Source organism: Ranitomeya imitator, chromosome 1 (assembly GCF_032444005.1).
Source record: "Ranitomeya imitator isolate aRanImi1 chromosome 1, aRanImi1.pri, whole genome shotgun sequence".
Lineage (NCBI taxonomy): Eukaryota > Metazoa > Chordata > Amphibia > Anura > Dendrobatidae > Ranitomeya > Ranitomeya imitator.
The window spans coordinates 449163516-449172348 of NC_091282.1; positions in this window are offsets into that span (position 1 = coordinate 449163516).

Below are 8833 nucleotides of genomic sequence, written 5' to 3' on the forward strand. Positions count from 1 at the left end.
TCATGTTCCATGAGTTGGCACATGAGTTCAAGTAATTTCAGGATGGTTTTTTGTAGGGTTTTTCGCTGACCGCGCAGTTCACTTTTGTATCCTCTGCTATCTAGTTTTAGCGGGCCTCATTTTGCTGAATCTGTTTTCATTACTACGTATGTGCTTTCCTCTCATTTCACCGTCATTACATGTGGGGGGCTGCTATTTCTGTGGGGTGTTTCTCTGGAGGCAAGAGAGGTCTTTGTTTCTTCTAATAGGGGAAGCTAGTCCTTCGGCTGGCGCGAGACGTCTAGAATCATCGTAGGCACGTTCCCCGGCTACTGCTAGTGTGTGAATTAGGTTCAGGATCGCGGTCAGCTCAGTTTCCATCACCCTAGAGCTTGTTCTGTTTTTTTGTGCTTGTCCTTTTGTTATCCCCTGCCATTGGGATCATGACAGTATCGCCGGCCCGAAAAGTGGTAATCGTATTGGCTGAAGTAGGAGGAAAAGTAGTCTGAGGAAATTTTTTATTTTTTTTTTTTCCTTCCCTCAGAGTTTGCTGCCTAGCCTTAATTGCAGCCTGGCTGCGTCTTACCTCCTCTTAATCCTTGAATGGCTCTGACCTCAGCTGTTTATCATGGCCGTCCAGAGTTTGGCTTCCAGCCTGAATAATCTTGCTGCTAAGGTTCAAAATATACAAGATTTTGTTGTACATGCTCCTATGTCTGAACCTAGAATTCCTATCCCAGAGTTTTTTTCTGGAGATAGATCTAGTTTTCTGAATTTTAGGAACAATTGCAAGTTGTTTCTTTCTTTGAAATCTTGCTCCTCTGGAGACCCCGCTCAGCAAGTCAAGATTGTAATATCTTTCCTGCGGGGTGACCCTCAGAATTGGGCATTTGCATTGGCACCAGGGGATCCTGCATTGCTCAATGTGGATGCGTTTTTTCTGGCATTGGGTTTGCTCTATGAGGAACCTAACCTAGAGATTCAGGCTGAAAAAGCTTTATTGGCTCTCTCTCAGGGGCAAGATGAAGCAGAAATATATTGTCAGAAATTTCGGAAATGGTCGGTGCTTACTCAGTGGAATGAGTGCGCCCTGGCTGCAGAATTCAGAGATGGCCTTTCTGAGGCCATTAAAGATGTTATGGTGGGGTTCCCTGCGCCTACAGGTCTGAATGAGTCTATGACTATGGCTATTCAGATTGATCGGCGTTTACGGGAGCGCAAACCTGTGCACCATTTGGCGGTGTCTTCTGAACAGGCACCTGAGACAATGCAATGTGATAGAATTCAGTCCAGAAGTGAACGGCAAAACTATAGGCGGAAAAATGGGTTGTGTTTTTATTGTGGTGATTCAGCTCATGTTATATCAGCATGCTCTAAACGCACAAAAAAGGTTGATAAGTCTGTTGCCATTAGTACTTTACAGTCTAAGTTCATTCTGTCTGTGACTCTGATTTGTTCATTATCAGCCATTTCCGTCGATGCCTATGTGGATTCAGGCGCTGTCCTGAGTCTTATGGATTGGTCATTTGCCAACCGCTGTGGGTTTAGTCTGGAGCCTCTGGAAGTCCCTATTCCTTTGAAAGGAATTGACTCTACACCTTTGGCTATGAATAAACCTCAGTACTGGACACACGTATGACTCCCGTTCATCAGGAGGTGATTCGCTTCCTGGTACTGTATAATTTACATGATTTCTTAGTGCTTGGTCTGCCATGGTTACAAACTCATAACCCAGTCTTGGACTGGAAAACAATGTCTGTGTTAAGCTGGGGATGTCAGGGGGTTCATGATGATGCACCTCCGATTTCTATCGCTTCATCTACTCCTTCTGAGGTTCCTGTATTTTTGTCTGATTATCGAGATCTTTTTGAGGAGCCTAAGCTCAATTCGCTTCCTCCTCACAGGGATTGCGATTGTGCTATAGATTTGATTCCTGGCAGTAAATTTCCTAAAGGTCGTTTGTTCAATCTGTCAGTGCCAGAGCATACTGCTATGCGGGATTATGTTAAGGAGTCCTTGGAAAAGGGACATATCCATCCATCTTCGTCTCCTTTGGGAGCAGGTTTTTTTTTCGTGGCCAAAAAAGATGGTTCCTTGAGGCCTTGTATAGATTACCGTCTTTTGAATAAGATTACGGTCAAATATCAGTATCCTTTGCCATTGTTGACTGATTTGTTCGCTCGCATTAAGGGGGCTAAATGGTTCACTAAGATTGATCTTCGGGGTGCGTATAATCTTGTGCGGATTAAGCAGGGTGATGAGTGGAAAACCGCATTTAATACGCCTGAGGGCCATTTTGAGTATTTGGTGATGCTTTTTGGACTTTCTAATGCTCCTTCTGTCTTCCAGTCCTTTATGCACGATATTTTCCGTGAATATCTGGATAAATTTATGATTGTGTGTTTGGATGATGTTTTGGTTTTTTCTGATGACTGGGAGTCCCATGTTCAGCAGGTCAGGAAGGTGTTTCAGGTCCTGCGGGCCAATTCTTTGTTTGTAAAAGGTTCAAAGTGTCTCTTTGGAGTCCAGAAGATTTCTTTTTTGGGGTATATTTTTTCCCCTTCTACTATTGAGATGGATCCCGTCAAGGTTCAAGCTATTTGTGACTGGACACAGCCTACATCTCTTAAGAGTCTACAGAAGTTCTTGGGCTTTGCTAATTTTTATCGTCGTTTCATTACTAATTTTTCTAGTGTTGTTAAGCCTTTGACGGATCTGACTAAGAAGGGTGCTGATGTTGCTGATTGGTCTCCTGCGGCTGTGGAGGCCTTTCAGGAACTTAAGCGTCGGTTTTCTTCTGCTCCTGTGTTGCGTCAGCCAGATGTTTTCAGGTTGAGGTTGATGCTTCTGAGATTGGAGCGGGGGCGGTTTTGTCACAGAGAAGCTCCGATTGCTCAGTGATGAAGCCATGTGCGTTCTTTTCTAGAAAGTTTTCGCCCACTGAGCGGAATTATGATGTTGGTAATCGGGAGCTTTTGGCCATGAAGTGGGCATTTGAGGAGTGGCGTCATTGGCTTGAGGGTGCTAGACATCGTGTGGTGGTCTTGACTGATCACAAAAATCTGATTTACCTTGAGTCTGCCAAGCGTCTGAATCCTAGACAGGCTCGTTGGTCACTGTTTTTCTCCCGTTTCGATTTTGTGGTTTCATACCTGCCAGGTTCAAAGAATGTGAAGGCGGATGCTCTTTCTAGGAGTTTTGTGCCTGATTCCCCTGGAAATTCTGAGCCCACTGGTATCCTTAGGGATGGGGTGATTTTGTCGGCTGTCTTCCCAGACTTGCGACGTGCTTTGCAGGAGTTTCAGGCGGATAAACCTGATCGTTGTCCGCCTGAAAGACTGTTTGTTCCGGATAATTGGACCAGTAGAGTCATCTCCGAGGTCCATTCTTCTGCGTTGGCAGGTCATCCTGGAATATTTGGTACTAGAGACTTGGTGGCCAGGTCTTTTTGGTGGCCTTCCTTGTCGAGGGATGTGCGTTCTTTTGTGCAGTCTTGTGAAGTTTGCGCTCGGGCTAAGCCTTGCTGTTCTCGGGCCAGTGGATTGTTGTCACCTTTGCCTATCCCGAAGAGGCCTTGGACGCACATTTCCATGGACTTTATTTCGGATCTCCCTGTCTCTCAAAAAATGTCCGTCATCTGGGTTGTGTGTGACCGCTTTTCTAAGATGGTTCATCTGGTACCCTTGCCTAAGTTACCTTCTTCCTCTGAGTTGGTCCCTCTGTTTTTTCAGAACGTGGTTCGTTTGCATGGGATTCCAGAGAACATTGTTTCTGACAGGGGATCCCAGTTTGTGTCTAGGTTTTGGCGGACGTTCTGTGCTAAGATGGGCATTGATTTGTCCTTTTCGTCTGCATTCCATCCTCAGACGAATGGCCAGACGGAACGAAGTAATCAGACCTTGGAAACTTATTTAAGGTGTTTTGTTTCTGCTGATCAAGATGACTGGGTTACCTTTTTGCCGCTTGCCGAATTTGCCCTTAATAATCGGGCTAGTTCTGCTACCTTGGTTTCTCCTTTCTTTTGTAATTCGGGGTTTCATCCTCGTTTTTCCTCTGGTCAGGTGGAGCCTTCTGATTGTCCTGGAGTGGACATGGTGGTGGATAGGTTGCATCAGATTTGGAGTCATGTGGTGGACAATTTGAAGTTGTCCCAGGAGAGGGCTCAGCAGTTTGCTAATCGCCGTCGCCGCGTGGGTCCTCGACTTCGTGTTGGGGACTTGGTGTGGTTGTCTTCTCGTTTTGTTCCTATGAAGGTCTCTTCTCCTAAGTTCAAACCTCGGTTCATCGGTCTCTATAGGATCTTGGAAATTCTTAACCCTGTGTCGTTTCGTTTGGATCTCCCGGCATCGTTTGCTATTCATAATGTGTTCCATCGGTCGTTGTTGCGGAAGTATGAGGTACCTGTTGTTCCTTCGCTTGAGCCTCCTGCTCCGGTGCTGGTGGAGGGAGAATTGGAGTATGTTGTGGAGAAGATCTTGGATTCTCGTGTTTCCAGACGGAAACTTCAGTATTTGGTCAAGTGGAAGGGTTATGGTCAGGAGGATAATTCTTGGGTGGTTGCCTCTGATGTTCATGCTGCTGATTTGGTCCGTGCATTTCATAGGGCTCATCCTGGTCACCCTGGTGGTTCTCGTGAGGGTTCGGTGACCCCTCCTCAAGGGGGGGTACTGTTGTGGATTCTGTTTTTGGGCTCCCTCTGGTGGTTACAGATGGTACTGTGTGACTTGTGTTCTCTGCGGTCTCTGGTGTCCACCTGTTCTATCAGGATATGGGAGTTTCCTATTTAACCTGGCTTTCTTGTCATTTCCTCGCCGGCGATCAATGTAATCAGTGTGTCTTGTTACCTCTGCTTTCCGCTTCTGTAATCTTCAGGACAAGCTAAGTTTTTGATTTTTCCTGTTCCACGTTTTGCTTTATTTTCGTTTTAGTCCAGCTTGCAGTTATGTGATTCCTTGTTGCTGGTTGCTCTAGTGGGCTGATATTACTCCTCATGTTCCATGAGTTGGCACATGAGTTCAAGTAATTTCAGGATGATTTTTTGTAGGGTTTTTCGCTGACCGCGCAGTTCACTTTTGTATCCTCTGCTATCTAGTTTTAGCGGGCCTCATTTTGCTGAATCTGTTTTCATTACTACGTATGTGCTTTCCTCTCATTTCACCGTCATTACATGTGGGGGGCTGCTATTTCTGTGGGGTGTTTCTCTGGAGGCAAGAGAGGTCTTTGTTTCTTCTAATAGGGGAAGCTAGTCCTTCGGCTGGCGCGAGACGTCTAGAATCATCGTAGGCACGTTACCCGGCTACTGCTAGTGTGTGAATTAGGTTCAGGATCGCGGTCAGCTCAGTTTCCATCACCCTAGAGCTTGTTCTGTTTTTTGTGCTTGTCCTTTTGTTATCCCCTGCCATTGGGATCATGACAGGACCCACACAGCGTCTGCGATTAGCGAAACGTTGAGCCTTCTCCTGGGACAAGGTCAAATTTTCCACTACATGAGTCCAAATCTGCTGCAACCTGTCCACCACAGTATCCACACCAGGACAGTCCGAAGACTCAACCTGCCCTGAAGAGAAACGAGGATGGAACCCAGAGTTGCAGAAAAACGGTGAAACCAAGCTAGCCGAGCTGGCCCGATTATTAAGGGCGAACTCAGCCAAAGGCAAAACGGACACCCAGTCATCCTGATCAGCAGAAACAAAGCATCTCAGATATGTCTCCAAGGTCTGATTGGTTCGTTCGGTCTGGCCATTAGTCTGAGGATGGAAAGCCGAGGAAAAAGACAAGTCAATGCCCATCCTACCACAAAAGGCTCGCCAAAACCTTGAAACAAACTGGGAACCTCTGTCAGAAACGATATTCTCTGGAATGCCATGTAAACGAACCACATGCTGGAAAAACAATGGCACCAAATCAGAGGAGGAAGGCAATTTAGACAAGGGTACCAAATGGACCATCCTAGAGAAGCGATCACAGACCACCCAAATGACTGACATCTTTTGAGAGACGGGAAGATCTGAAATAAAATCCATAGAGATATGTGTCCAAGGCCTCTTCGGGACCAGCAAGGGTAAAAGCAACCCACTGGTGTTGTGAATTCTGTGGCTGAATTCACTCCTGTGGTCACAAGTGGTACTGCAGCTTCTGAGCTTCCTCCCTCAGGTGTTCTGGTGAGCTCGTTAACTGCTTCATTACTTAACTCCGCCTGATGCTGCTATCCTTGCTCCTTGGCAATGTTTCAGTGTTGGATCTGAGCTTCTCCTGATTGTTCCTGTGACCTGCTGCTCTGTATAGCTAAGTGCTTTTTGCTTTTTTGTTGCTTTTTTTCTGTCCAGCTTGTCTTTTGTTTTGCTGGAAGCTCTGAGACGCAAAGGGTGTACCGCCGTGCCGTTAGTTCGGCACGGTGGGTTTTTTTTGCCCCCTTTGCGTGGTTTTGCTTTATGGTTTTTTGTAGACTGCAAAGTTCGCTTTACTGTCCTCGCTCTGTCCTAGAATATCGGGCCCCACTTTGCTGAATCTATTTCATCCCTACGTTTTGTCTTTTCATCTTACTCACAGTCATTATATGTGGGGGGCTGCCTTTTCCTTTGGGGAATTTCTCTGGGGCAAGTCAGGCCTATTTTTCTATCTTCAGGCTAGCTAGTTTCTTAGGCTGTGCCGAGTTGCCTAGGTAGTTGTTAGGCGCAATCCACAGCCGCTTTTAGTTGTGTTTAGGATAGGATCAGGTGTGCAGTCTACAGAGTTTCCACGTCTCAGAGCTCGTTCTTGTATTTTTGGGTATTTGTCAGATCACTGTGTGCGCTCTGATCGCTAAGCACACTGTGTTTCTGGATTGCCTTCATAACACCTGTCATTAGCAAACATAACAGTACAAGGAGCCAAACTAATGATTCTCAATAGAGGGAAAGAAAAAGTTCTGACATCATTTTTTTTTTTTTTCTGCTCTGTGTTCACTTTTTTTTTTCCCCCTAGACATTTGGGTGATTCTGGACACAGGTGTGGACATGGATATTCAGGGTCTGTGCTCTTCAATGGATAATCTCGTTATAAATGTACAAAAAATTCAAGATACTATTGATCAGAAATCTATGTTAGAACCAAGAATTCCTATTCCTGATTTGTTTTTTGGAGATAGAACTAAGTTTCTAAGTTTCAAAAATAATTGTAAGCTATTTCTGGCCTTGAAACCTCATTCTTCTGGTAATCCTATTCAACAGGTTTTGATTATTATTTCTTTTTTGCGCGGCGACCCTCAAGACTAGGCATTTTCTCTTGCGCCAGGAGACCCTGCATTGAGTAGTGTCGATGCGTTTTTCCTGGCGCTCGGATTGCTGTACGATGAGCCTAATTCAGTGGATCAGGCTGAGAAAAATTTGCTGGCTTTGTGCCAGGGTCAGGATGATATAGAAGTATATTGTCAGAAATTTAGGAAATGGTCAGTACTCACTCAGTGGAATGAATCTGCGCTGGCAGCTTTGTTCAGAAAGGGTCTCTCTGAGGCTCTTAAGGATGTCATGGTGGGATTTCCTATGCCTGCTGGTTTGAATGAGTCTTTGTCTTTGGCCATTCAGATCGGTCGACGCTTGCGCGAGCGTAAATCTGTGCACCATTTGGCGGTACTGCCTGAGGTTAAACCTGAGCCTATGCAGTGCGATAGGACTATGACTAGAGTTGAACGGCAGGAATACAGACGTCTGAATGGTCTGTGTTTCTACTGTGGTGATTCCACTCATGCTATTTCTGATTGTCCTAAGCGCACTAAGCGGTCCGCTAGGTCTGCCGTCATTGGTACTGTACAGTCCAAATTCCTTCTGTCCATTACCTTGATATGCTCTTTGTCGTCGTTTTCTGTCATGGCGTTTGTGGATTCGGGCGCTGCCCTGAATCTGATGGATTTGGATTATGCTAAACGTTGTGGGTTTTTCTTGGAGCCTTTGCGGTGTCCTATTCCATTGAGAGGAATTGATGCTACACCTTTGGCCAAGAATAAACCTCAATACTGGGCCCAGCTGACCATGTGCATGGCTCCTGCACATCAGGAAGTTATTCGCTTTCTGGTGTTGCATAATCTGCATGATGTGGTCGTGTTGGGGTTGCCATGGCTACAAACCCATAATCCAGTATTGGATTGGAATTCCATGTCGGTATCCAGCTGGGGTTGTCAGGGGGTACATGGTGATGTTCCATTTTTGTCGATTTCGTCATCCACCCCTTCTGAGGTCCCAGAGTTCTTGTCTGATTATCAGGATGTATTTGAAGAGCCCAAGTCCGATGCTCTACCTCCGCATAGGGATTGTGATTGTGCTATCAATTTGATTCCTGGTAGTAAATTCCCTAAAGGTCGATTATTTAATTTATCCGTGCCCGAACACGCCGCTATGCGCAGTTATGTGAAGGAATCCCTGGAGAAGGGACATATTCGCCCATCGTCATCACCACTGGGAGCAGGGTTCTTCTTTGTAGCCAAGAAGGATGGTTCGCTGAGACCGTGTATTGATTACCGCCTTCTTAATAAGATCACTGTTAAATTTCAGTATCCCTTGCCATTGTTATCTGACTTGTTTGCTCGGATTAAGGGGGCTAGTTGGTTCACTAAGATAGATCTTCGTGGTGCGTATAATCTGGTGAGAATCAGGCAAGGAGATGAATGGAAAACTGCATTCAATACGCCCGAGGGTCATTTTGAGTATCTAGTGATGCCGTTCGGACTTGCCAATGCTCCATCTGTGTTTCAGTCTTTTATGCATGACATCTTCCGTGAGTATCTGGATAAATTCCTGATTGTTTACTTGGATGACATTTTGATCTTCTCAGATGATTGGGAGTCTCATGTGAAGCAGGTCAGAATGGTTTTTCAGGTCCT